Here is a 12,617-nt window from a genome sequence, read left to right on the forward strand (position 1 = left end):
AATCACCTTTTTGCAGTAACAATGTCTCAAGAATTCTTTCATGGCCGTCTGCTTCAAACCCTAACATCTTTTTCTACATCACTGACAAATAGGAGAAAAATGCACATTTGCTTTCCATGGAAATCCTAAAGCCACTGAGGGACATATAAACAAACAGTAAAATGGACAAGACCCCAGGAGGACTAAATTCTAAAGAGATGCAGAGGGGATAAACCTGTCTTGATTTGGAGATGAACAGAATCACTATAATAAACACTGGCATTTAGTCTAAAAACCCAGGGAGAGAATGCAGCCTTTTTCTACAGACAAGAGTAACACGGTAATTTAAAAAAAAAATGTTTCTAGTTTGGATTTCTGCATGTGGTTCTCCAGGAGTCTCCACATTATTCCTTTAGCTCGCAAAGTCAACGCGGCAACAACAAAAGGAAACCGAGACTATTATTTCTAAGTTCCCGTAATAGAAGGAACTAGAAAGAACCGCCAGGGGCTTGGCCTGGGGTGGGGGTGGGGGCCCGGAGAAGCTGGAGCCGAGGGGCGGCGGGCGGCGGGCGGCGGGCCCTTCTCCGGCTGCTGTTCCAGGCAGTGCCGGTTGGGGCTGATGGCTGGCAGCGGAGCCCCGGCCGCGTGACACTGCGGATTCCCCGAGCCCGGCCGAGGAGCGGCAGGGCAGCCGCAGCGGTGCTCCCTTCGCCTCCTCCCCGTCTTTGTTTTCTTCCCTCGTCACGCAATTTCCCCTGGGGGTTCGCAAAACACCCCCCCCCCAAACAAAAAAAAAACAACAAAAAGCCAACCCACGGGTTCATCTTAAAAGGTGTTCTGGTGAGTTCCGCAGCGGCAGCTTCCTTCCCCGCAGACACGAGTATCAGAGCCCCAGAAATCTGGGTTAGGGACTTGGACCCCGTAACGGGGACGAGTGAACGTACCAGAGTGAAGAGGCTGCCCGCGGGCCCTTGGGACTCGCGTCCTGGACGCCGGAGGGCTGCGGGGAGGGCCGCGGGGAGGGCTGCGGGGAGGGGAGGGCCGCGGGGAGGGGAGGGCCGCGGGGAGGGCCGCGGGGAGGGGAGGGCCGCGGAGAGGGGAGGGCTGCGGGGAGGGGAGGGCCGCGGGGAGGGCCGCGGGGAGGGGAGGGCCGCGGGGAGGGCCGCGGGGAGGGGAGGGCCGCGGGGAGGGGAGGGCCGCGGGGAGGGGAGGGCCGCGGGGAGGGCCGCGGGGAGGGGAGGGCCGCGGGGAGGGCTGCGGGGAGGGGAGGGCTGCGGGGAGGGCCGCGGGGAGGGGAGGGCCGCGGGGAGTGCTGCGGGGAGGGGAGGGCCGCGGGGAGGGCCGCGGGGAGCGGAGGGCCGCGGGGAGGGGAGGGCTGCGGGGAGGGCCGCGGGGAGGGGAGGGCCGCGGGGAGGGCCGCGGGGAGCGGAGGGCCGCGGGGAGGGGAGGGCTGCGGGGAGGGCCGCGGGGAGGGGAGGGCCGCGGGGAGGGCCGCGGGGAGCGGAGGGCCGCGGGGAGGGGAGGGCTGCGGGGAGGGCCGCGGGGAGGGGAGGGCCGCGGGGAGGGCCGCGGGGAGGGGAGGGCTGCGGGGAGGGCCGCGGGGAGGGGAGGGCCGCGGGGAGGGGAGGGCCGCGGGGAGGGCTGCGGGGAGGGGAGGGCCGCGGGGAGGGCTGCGGGGAGGGGAGGGCCGCGGGGAGGGCTGCGGGGAGGGGAGGGCTGCGGAGAGGGGAGGGCTGCGGGGAGGGCCGCGGGGAGGGGAGGGCTGCGGGGAGGGGAGGGCTGCGGGGAGGGCCGCGGGGAGGGCCGCGGGGAGGGGAAGGCCGCGGGGAGGGGAGGGCTGCGGGGAGGGCCGCGGGGAGGGGAGGGCCGCGGGGAGGGGAGGGCTGCGGGGAGGGCCGCGGGGAGGGGAGGGCCGCGGGGAGGGCCTGACACAGCCCTCGGGGAGGCGCCGCAACCGGAGTCCGCGCCGGTTTCCAGTTTCGCCTTCTCTCTCTTTCAGGAAGGCCCTTTTAAAATTTCATTTTATTTTTGTTTTTTTTAACAGGAGGCTTAAAGAACCCCCCTCACCCTCGCCCTCCTCGTTCAGGTGGAACCGACCACTTTTCACCTGTTGGTGGCTAAAGTGTCTCCAAGGACGCGGTTGTCGGAAACAGGTCAGCCGCGGCGAGGGGAGAGCCCGGCTCCCGGGGCGGGGGCTGCACCCCGAGCCCGTTCGGCCCAGCGTCCTCTGCCCCTTGCCGGGGCTTTCCTGTCCCTCGAAATCACCCACGATTTACCGGGAGAGTCTCCCTGGCGGCTTTTATTTTTTAATTTTTTAATAAAACTTTTATTTTCTTTAAAAGTTTACTCTTAACCCAGCCTTTTCTAAAAGAGAAATCAGCTTTCTTTATTATTATTTTTTTTAACTTTTTTTTTTTTTTTTAGTTTTTTTTTTTTTTTTCAATTTTCACTTATTTATGATAGAGAGAGAGAGAGAGGCAGAGACATAGGCAGAGGGATAAGCAGGCTCCATGCACCGGGATGCCCGATGTGGGATTCGATCCCGGGTCTCCAGGATCGCGCCCTGGGCCAAAGGCAGGCGCCAAACCGCTGCGCCACCCAGGGATCCCTATTTTTTTTTTTTTTTATGAGTGATTTATGGGTAATTTTTTTTTTTTTTTAGCAATACAGTCAAACCAGACAGGGCAGAGTCCACACTTCTTTCTCTCCTAGAGAAGGAATATAGGGATTTAAAGCTTAAAAATCTTAGGTTAAGTGGTTTTCTTCCATTTGATGGAAAAGCAGCCAAACGGAGTGGAATTTTTGCAGTCTTCTCGAGCAAAGGCTAAAGAAACCTGCAGCCCTTCCTGTGGCTAGAACTGCGCTCTCTCAATGGTGTCTGTGCCCCTGGGCTGGACATGGCTGGATGTGGGTGCCTGTGTGTACACCTGAGGTTCCTCTGCATGTGGTAGGACTCTGGATCTAGAAGGACACCTGACAGGAAGCTTACGATAACACTCTGCCCTTTAGAAAGGCGATTAGTATTAAGCCAGGCTGTTTAAGGCAAGGCTGATAGTTTTCCTGTAAGGCAAACAGCAGTCTGGGAAACCTTGCAGAGCGAATTTCCTCTAGTTTGCTTGGTGTGAGTGGGGCAGGAAAGACACATCTGTAATCCGCAGTTGTCTTTTCCCTCTGCCTGCCTGGGAACTGCATCCATTTTTCAAAGCCCTCCCTGTTGGAAATGAAGACCAAAGCCAAAGGAGCCTTGCTTGGTCGGACTGGCTTTAGCACTTTGGATATTTAACCCTTGATGGATCACTGAGATCATTTCTACCAAAAACCCTGGACATTTGGAAGAGTCAAGTGACATGGGTGGAGTACAGTAGTTTAGCGTTTAGTGGAGTACTTGAAGTCGCTAATCGTGTGTTAGTGTCCTCTTGCTTGAATTAAGAAAACCTGCCAGCAGACAACAAGGAACACCAAGGCTGGGGGTGCTTTGTGATGCCTTTAGCTCTTAGTTCTCCAGTGGTAGAGATGCTTCTTGGGTTACCGATGAATTACTCGTGGGAAACAGCACAGTGTCATGGCTCCAATATGGGACAAATCACAGTATATTACAAAATATTATTTCTTCCTCAGCACTTCTATAGGGATGAAGTCTGGGTAAGATGAACATTAGCGTTAATGTAGATGGGGGGAAAAGAGGGTCACAAAAAAGCAAAAGTGTCCCGAAATGCTGCTTGAGTGGGGATGGCTACGCTACATAGTCCTCTAGGTAAAGGAAGTGGTAAGTGATCACCGTGGGTATTTCTGTATGTTTGCGTGGATTTGTGCACCTGGGCACGGCTATTTGTGGGCGCAAATACGAGTACATAAGCACACGTACAAACCTCATTTTTCACGTGAATGGACTCCTCATTCTCTTTCAGAGCTTGGATTCCCTTGAAACGAGGGAACTGGGATCAACCCAGCTGGTCCTCTGAGGGAATGTCCGACCGTGGGGCAGTCAGGTTGGCCAGAGTATGCACTTCTTCCCACATAGTGTGCCCTCAGTAAAGGTATGGTTCACTGAATGATGTGGGAGAGGGTGGGAGTGGGGAGAAGAGAGTCAAGAGAGCCAGAGAATGAGTTTTTCTGGTGGCGAGTGCAAATCTTGGCTCTCCGGGAGTTGAAATGCCAGGATCTAGAGGCTAAAATGCAGATCCAGAGGCTAAAGTGCGGCTTCTCAGCCAGCTGACTCCCCCTGTCCACTTCGATTTCAAGGACCCCACTGGAAAGGCTTTTCTTTAGATTAATGGGGTGATACTCAATTTTTTCTCTATTTCTCCAGTATGTCACAATCATCTCAATGGCCATACTCTTCCTTTTTCTCAACCACTTGCCACTCCTCCGACCCTGGGAAGAAAAGGAAAGGGTGGATCACTTGGGTTCCAAGGTGACCACATTGCCAGTTCGTTCCAGGCTCCCCTCCCCCACTTTGGGGCTCAGATAAGCAGAGAAATGGTTTTATTTAGAATTGAGTCATAATTCCTCAGAAACAGAATGTGCAATTTCACAGCATGGGCACGTTGTGTGCGGGCTGTCAGCTTCGGTTATGCTGGGGCTCCCAAGGATGCTCTCAAGGTTGCGTCTGTTTGCCAGTAATAGGATTTACATCGCGAAATGCTGTTTGTCTTCTTTATAATGTCGTCCACTGTTTATGCGGCTAGGCTGTGAAAATGGTATTGCCTCTGTAGTGATTTATCACATCGTGCCCCCTCTTAAATCCATCTTTGGTTTGGATGTCAAGTGAGACTTTGGTTGAGGAATAAAATCATGTGGCCAGGTACACATGTGGAGTGTAGAGTGTTGGTATTTGGTTTGCTTTTGTGTCTGATTTCCTCAGCAGGGTCTTGGTTCAGGTCTTGGTAGCTGCAGAAAAATGATGATGGCATGCAAGCTGTCCTTGTTCCCCAGTGATTTCGACGAATGTCAGTGAGCTCTTACCTAGTGGCAAAAAGAGGGCTGAAGCAGAGAGCTTTCTGGGGGGCTTGTCACTGTACCCTATCCTTTATGAGTTTAAGCCCCGCATTGGATGTAGAGCTTGCTTAAAAAAAGATATGTCGAGGTACCTGGGTGGCTCAGTTTGTTAAGCATTGGACTCTTGATTTCAGCTCAGGTCATGATCTCAGGGTCATGAGATAAAGACTGTGTTGGGCTCTGCGCTGAGTGTAGAGCCTACTTAAGGTTCTCTCTCTCTCTCTCTCTCTCCCCCTCTCCTTCTCCCTCTCCCTCTGCCTCTCCCCAGGATCCTTCCTCACCCCAAGCTCAAGTGTGTGCACCCATGCTCTCTCTGTCTCTAAAAAGGTCCCTAGAAGTTGGGAGGGAAATTGTGGGTCAGATGAAACCTCAAATCCTCTATATCCCTGCACAGAGTGTGCACTTTGGGGATTGATTCTGTACGAGCTGTTTCACAGATGGGAAGAGGGTCATTATCTCTCAGGAATATTCAGGAAGGCATTGGGGAAGAGTTTGAGAACCTGTGTCCTAGGACCCTAAAAATGTCTCAAAAATCACAAAATTGTTGTGGCAGAAAGTATCACCTTGAAAACCCTCTATAAGGTAGGGGAGAAGATTTTGGGCTTCCCTGTGTAGGGGACATAGGAAACTCTGGAAACAAACATATATGGGTCTAAATATCATGTCCACTGCAGTGAAGAAATTTACCACTTCTGGGATCCCTGGGTGGCACAGCGGTTTGGCGCCTGCCTTTGGCCCAGGGCGCGATCCTGGAGACCCGGGATCGAATCCCACATCAGGCTCCCGGTGCATGGAGCCTGCTTCTCCCTCTGCCTATGTCTCTGCCTCTCTCTCTTTCTCTCTCTGTGACTATCATAAATAAATAAAAATTAAAAAAAAAATAAAAAAAACTAATTAAAAAAAAAAGAAATTTACCACTTATAAATTTGGCTTGATTATAGGAAATGAGAGCATGTACTTTAGGGTCTTTGGCACCTGCCTATGGCTTCTCAGGGTACAAAGAGTCGGAAGAAATATGATGTATTCTCTTTCTAGTTATTCAATTAAAAAATAATTAATTATTAATTATTATTATTATTTTTGTTTTAGGGAGGCTCCATTCCCGACATGGGGCTTGAACTCATGACCCTGAGATTAAGAGTCATATGCTACACTGACTGAGCCAGCCAGGTGCCCTTCAAAGCACAATTTTTTAATTTTTATTTATTTATTTATTTATTTATTTATTTATTTATTTATTTATGATAGTCATCACAGGGAGAGAGAGAGAGAGGCAGAGACATAGGCAGAGGGAGAAGCAGGCTCCATGCACCGGGAGGCTGATGTGGGATTTGATCCTGGGTCTCCAGGATCGCGCCCTGGGCCAAAGGCAGGCGCCAAACCGCTGCGCCACCCAGGGATCCCCCAATTTTTAAATTTTTGTAAGAGCAGTTGGTCAATGGTTAACTTATCAATTAGCTTTTCTCACAGGTCCTTAATATTTCTTCCTCCACTTCAGTTCCCTCAAAAGCAATGAAATTTGGTGATAAAGAGTGTGTATAAGGAGCATCATCGTCACCATCATCATCATTATTATTATTTCAGCGTAGAGAAAGAAGGTATCTGTTTTTGGTTAAAAGCGCATTGTATTTGGCCAAAAAAAATTTTTTTGCAGCCTCATGACTGTGCGATCTAGAGAGATTTCAAAGTCTTGACTTGAGCACATGCAGTAATTAGGAGGTATTACTAGGTTAATTAGAAGCTGTGCCTCTTAATGATTCAAAATTGTTCAGGGGAGAAAATTGCGAGAGAAGAGAGAGTATAGGGAGAGGGTTTGTCTCTAAAAGCTGCTCTCCTGTGAAGGTCATGCTGTTGTTACAGCAAGATGTGCTTGTGTTCCTGTTAGAAATGTTCATTGTGCCTGCTTTGTGTCAGCTGTGTTAAGTGAACAGTAATGCATTTATTAAAATAATTTCTGCTTGTTGACTAAGTTAAAGCAAAAGTACAAAGGCAGCCTTGACCCTGACATTATTGGTTGATTGGTCTCCTTGACATCCAGTCTTCCCCAAATACTCTATCTCCTGGACCGATATCTGTAGGTCCCTCTGGCTGGACCCTCTTTCTTGGTCTGCTCTTGCTGTATGGCTGGATCTGGTGGCAACATGCATGGTGTGACAATCACTTATGTCCCAATGTCTAGAAACCGCTTTTTTAGCCTAGACCTTTCTCCGGAGCCCCTGATCCCCACGTATGACAGATGCTTCTGTGGCTTCTCGGATACAGCATATCTCGTTGGAATTCGTATCTACCCTTCTCCATGCATCTGCTTTCATTTCTGTAGAAATAGGGTATCAAGTTGGACTCTTCTCATTCTCTCATTCAGCAAACCAATTCAGGCATCGCATCCTGTAGATTCTGTCTCCTTAACTCCTTTCAGACAGATCCACTTCTTCAGTTGTGTCTGTGCTACTGTTAGTCTCTTGTCCTAGGTCTGACCCAGGCTGCTTTGAATACCTAAGTCCCTGGCCGACCCCCTCGGGAGCATGAACATTCTACTTTCCTCATCTTTGGTTCCTTTCATATGATGAAACCAACTAGTAAACTATTCCTGGCGTCATGGAGACGGTGTGTTATCCACATGGATTGAATTGGAACCTTTTGGAGAATCAGTAGAGCTCTGGTGCCCTGGAACATCCTAACCCCTTGGTAGTTTCTGTCTGGATCTCCTTCGGGCAGTCTTGCAAAGCCACCTGTTTGTATGTGACCTTCTGCTTCCCATTTCTTGTATTTTTCATATTTAATGAAGGGTGTGGCCTGGTGTGCCCAGTGTACTTATGTGGCATCTACTCAGCTATTCCTTGGTCATAAATTTCTGATAACCCAAAGGCCAGTTGATTTCCTTCCAAATAGTTTGCTTCTGCACCCAAAACTCTGCAAGGAATAGATGCTCCCCTGCTCATGATCTTTCTCTGAGGTTAGCTGTAACTGACCCATCTTTTTTCTTTTTGTTTTCTCCTTCTTTCTCTTCCTCCTCCTTCAACTCTCCGTACACTTTTGGTATGCTTTTGGCAGTGGCCTCCCCCGTTTCGTTTATTTAGAGGAGAAGAGGAGCAGAGAGAGAGAGAGAGCAGGAATCTCAAGCAGACTCCCCACTGAGGCAGGGAGCCTGACTGCAGGGCTCCATCCCAGGATCCTGAGATCATACGGCCTGAGCCAAAACTAAGAGGCAGGTAGTTGTTTAACCGACCAAGCCACTCAGGTGCCCCTAGTTATTCTTTTATATTTTATCCTCATCATTCTCTCACTTATTTCCATTTTTAATACTGTACACGCCCTATGTTTTTGCTTAATTTGTCTCTGCTTTTCTTCCTTTCATTAAGAGTTTATTTTTCAGTAATCTCTATACCTCACGCAGGGCTTGAACCTGCAACCCTGAGAGTCTCGTGCTCTATGGACTGAGCCAGCCGGGCACCCCTGCACTCTTATTTTCCTTTAGAGCTACCTTATTTCTCTTCCTTCTGTGAGGTGAATAGTGGGGTCTTCCTGGTTCCAGTTTTGTGCCCTCCCCCTCCTTCCACATTTTAGAGCCCAAAGGAGCTTTTTGTATAGTGTGCAAGGCCCTTCATGTATCTCTGCAACCCTCATTTCTTGTACTGACCCATCTTGAAACTTCTGTTTCAGCCCTGAGGAATTGTGTATGGATTCTTCTGCAGCCCCCTGAGGCTCCTGTCTGCCCTCTCTCTGTAATCCATCCAATTGCCTTAACTACACCTACTCAATTTTCAAAACTCGATTTGTAGTGTGTACTCAAGAATCCTTTGGGGACTCCTGGGTGGCTCAGTGGTTGAATGTCTGCCTTCGGCTCAGGTCATGATCCCAGAGTCCTGGGATGAAGTCCTGCATCAGGCTCCCTACAGGGATCCTGCTTCTCCCTCTGCTTATGACTCTGTCTCTGTGTCTCTCATGAATAAATAAATCTTAGGAAAAAAAAAAAAGAATCTTTTGCCTCAAAGACCTTCCTCTCATTCCCACAGTAGAACTGACCTATCCCTCTCTTAAGTCCTGGCTATAACCCACGTATGCTTCTCAAGAGCATCGGGTCACATTATGCAGCATAATGGAAATGAACCCCACACCACACAGTTTCCCCTCTGTTCCAGGAGCTGTTCCGAGGGCTTACCTAGCCCACTTGCGTTACAGATCTATCTCCCCATGGAGCAGGGAGAGTCCTAAATGTTCATTTTAAAATTATTGGCTTTTAATTATGCAAATAATAGATACAACCGGAGGAGAAATACCTACTCCTGCCACAAATTCTAACTCCCTGTGTTTGAATCAATATACTGTTTTTCCGTCTGCTTTGGTTTTTAAGACCAATCCCTCTGCCTGTGTGCTGGAGTCACCCTCCTCTCACTTTCTCAGGGACCACATTTCTGCAAGTATTTGCTTTATTTCTTGCATCTTCTAGCGTGGTGGTAAACAGGTCATATGGCCAATTTTCAAATCTTGGCCCTGCAACTAACTGTGTGACTTGGAGCAGATTAATCGACTTTCTGTGTTTCAGTGACTTTCTCTCTAAAATGGTGATGCTTTTTTTTTTTTTTTAAAGATAGATATCTTTTATATCTTTTTTTTTTAATTTTTTAAATTTATTTATGATAGTCACACACAGAGATAGAGAGAGAGAGAGAGGCAGAGACACAGGCAGAGGGAGAAGCAGGCTCCATGCACCGGGAGCCTGACGTGGGATTCGATCCTGGGTCTCCAGGATCGCGCCCTGGGCCAAAGGCAGGCGCCAAACCGCTGCGCCACCCAGGGATCCCAATGGTGATGCTTTTGATAAGTAAACAAGCAATACAAGGAAGTATGGGGGCCAGGGCCCAGCACAGTGTAAATGCTGAGTAAATGTTAACTAGCAGATTATTAAAAATCATTCGTGGGGCACCTGAGTGGCTCATTCGATTAAGCCTCCGACTCTTGACTTCAGCTCAGGTCAAGATCTCAGGGTCTCAAGCCCCGTGTTGGGCTCTGTGCTCAGCGGGGTGTCTGCTGGTGATTCTCTCTCCCTCTTCCTCTCCTTCCCCCTCCTCTTGCTCTCTCTTTCTCTCAAATAAATAAATAAATAAATCTTTAAAAGTAACATTTGCAACAGCATATAAAACGCCTCATTGTCACTCATTAATGAACATCTCTTGGGCTCTTGTCCCCCTCTGGCTCCTGTCCCATTTTCATCTCTGCTTTACAGCAAAAGTGGTTAAAAGAGTTTCTACTTGCTGTCTTGTTCTCATTTTCCTTTCTCTCCTCAACTCAGTGGATGGGGCTTTCATCCAAACCGCTTCAATGAACTAGCTCCTGTCGAACTGATCAAGGTCACCAGTGATTTATACTTTGTCAGAGTCCATTGTCACTTCTCTCTCTCCTTGTTCCCAGCTGACCTCTCAAGAGCAACGGACATGGTTGATGATTCCTTCCTTGAAGGGCTTTTCTTTGGGCTTCACTGTCATGGCAATTCTGGTTTCCCCCACCTTTAGGGTCTCTCCTCTTCAGTCTTAATGCTGGCTCTTCTCTTGTTCACCAGACCTCTGAAAATAAGAGTCCTCCAGCCACTCTTTCTTTTGTCTTGCTCTTTTTTTTTCCCTAAAGATTTTTATTTCTTTACACGTGGGAGACACAGAGCGAGAGGCAGAGACACAGGCAGAGGGAGAAGCAGGCTCCCTGCAGGGAGCCCGGTGTGGGACTCGATCCCAGGACCCCAGGATCATGCCCTGAACCAAAGGCAGACCCTCAACCACTGAGCCACCCTGGAGCCCCTTGGTCCTGATCTTTATCTAAATTCTCATCCCCCTGATCTCACCTAGTCCCATGGCTTCAGATACCATTTATATGGTGGAGATTCCTCAAATTGTTATTTCTAGCCCCAGATCTCTTCCCCGGGCTTCTCACTCAGGTATCACACTGCTTATTCCCACAGGAATGCCCCTGGTAGGCATCTGGGATGTCATATGTCCAAAACAGAACCATTCACTCCCCTCCTCCCAACTCCCCACTTCCCATCCCGCCCCCGCCCCCAGACAGCACACCATCCAGTCTAGACTGCAACACGTGTGTTCTCCTTCACTGCTTTTTCCCTTGATTCCCTGTTAGAGTCCACACAATCAGTGTATTATTTCGAGTCCCTAGCTCTGCTTTTTGGCTCCTGCTTTCATGTTCCTGCCCCATCTTTCTCAAGCATAAATTGGATTGTGTCACTCTTGCTGAAAATACTCGAAAGCTTCCATTATACTTAGAATAGAATTCAGTCTCCCTGACCTGGCTGAGAAGGCTTCACCAAATCATGCTCTTTCCTAGCTCTGGGCCCTCCTGTTCTTCTGCTCCCTTCCTTGCTCTCTTCACTGTAGCCTCTTTGGATTTCTTTGACCTTGAGCGTGCCAGGCTCATTCTGGCATCAGAGCCTCTGCACTGGTTTTTCTTTACCTGGATGCTGCCTTCTTATGCAGACGTCTGCTGAGATACAGCAATAGGTATCAACAGAATTGTCTCTATTTATTTAGAACTCTTAATTTAAAGATGACCTCTTTCATGGCTCTGTATTTTACTTTTTTAGCTCTGATGGAATAGAAGGTTAACTTCCTTTTCTCCCCTGATTGGGCTTGTCACTCTAATGCCATTTATTTAAGAGACAGCTGTTTTCTCCACTGATTTGAGAAGCCAACAGTGGACACTTGGATGGCTTGTACTGGCATTTTTTTCTTCTAAGATTTTATTTATTTATTCATGAGAGACACACAGAGAGAGGCAGAGTCATAGGCAGAGGGAGAAGCAGGCTCCCTGCAGGGAGCCCAATGTGGGGCTCCATCCCAGGATCCCGGGATCACAACCTGAGCTGAGGGCAGACGCTCAACCACTGAGCCACCCAGGCACCCCTGTACTGGCCTTTCTTGTGCAAGGATTGGTGAATGTCCTTAACTGGATCTGGATTTCATAGGAGAGCCAGCAAGTCCTCTGGATCATGGTCAAAGTTTCTATTTGGTTTAACATTTTTGTGACTCTAAGAAATTTCAGTTTTATGCTGGCATCTACTATCCAAAGGAACGTATTAATGAGCAGCTATGAGTCTATGAACATTTTCAGGAATGTCTAAGTGAAGTGCCCGTTAACTATCTCATCTGTGAAATGATTTCCTCACCTCTTTAGCTCTAAATCTTGTGATTCTAGGTTTGGGCTTCTTCAAAGCTTTTCCTTTAGACTTTTGAATGAACGCTACTCAAGATAGTCTATTGCATACTACATTCTTTGATTTTGAGATTAGAGTATAGAAATTCAACCATGTATGGATATTTCTTTCACTGGAAAAGCATGAGGCATTCGTCAACACCCAAGGGTTGTAAACTTTCCCTCACATCCATCTTTGTTCCATTTTTGAGCTCCACGCCTACATTTCTTTTTAAATATGTGAACCAGACCACATGTTGGCAATCGTGGACACCCTAGACGTATGCTGGAATTGTTGCTTAGCTTTACTTTTCTTCCACCATTAATGCTGGAAATTTCTGATTTTTGGAAGGAAACTGAAATACAGATATATCAATGTTTTCTCAAGGTCTCCCCCCCGCCCCCAGATCACTGTGCTGAATTTGTACGTTATTTGGACCATTTCCATA

The 12,617-nt window shown here is 48.8% G+C and overlaps 1 long non-coding RNA gene across 2 annotated transcripts in view; it reads left to right on the forward strand.

Moving 5' to 3' along the window:
• Positions 1–536: 536 nt before the first annotated feature.
• LOC140640842 (uncharacterized) overlaps positions 537–12,617 on the forward strand; it is a 35,807-nt gene continuing 23,726 nt past the window's right edge. The window contains exons 1-3 of one of the 2 annotated variants that reach the window (XR_012037452.1): positions 537–819; positions 2,024–2,132; positions 3,888–4,016. This is a non-coding gene — a long non-coding RNA (uncharacterized lncRNA). The remainder of the gene's footprint in view (positions 820–2,023; positions 2,133–3,887; positions 4,017–12,617) is intronic. The other variant, XR_012037451.1, reaches the window with a different exon arrangement.

This window comes from Canis lupus, chromosome 10 (genome assembly GCF_048164855.1).
Source record: "Canis lupus baileyi chromosome 10, mCanLup2.hap1, whole genome shotgun sequence".
Lineage (NCBI taxonomy): Eukaryota > Metazoa > Chordata > Mammalia > Carnivora > Canidae > Canis > Canis lupus.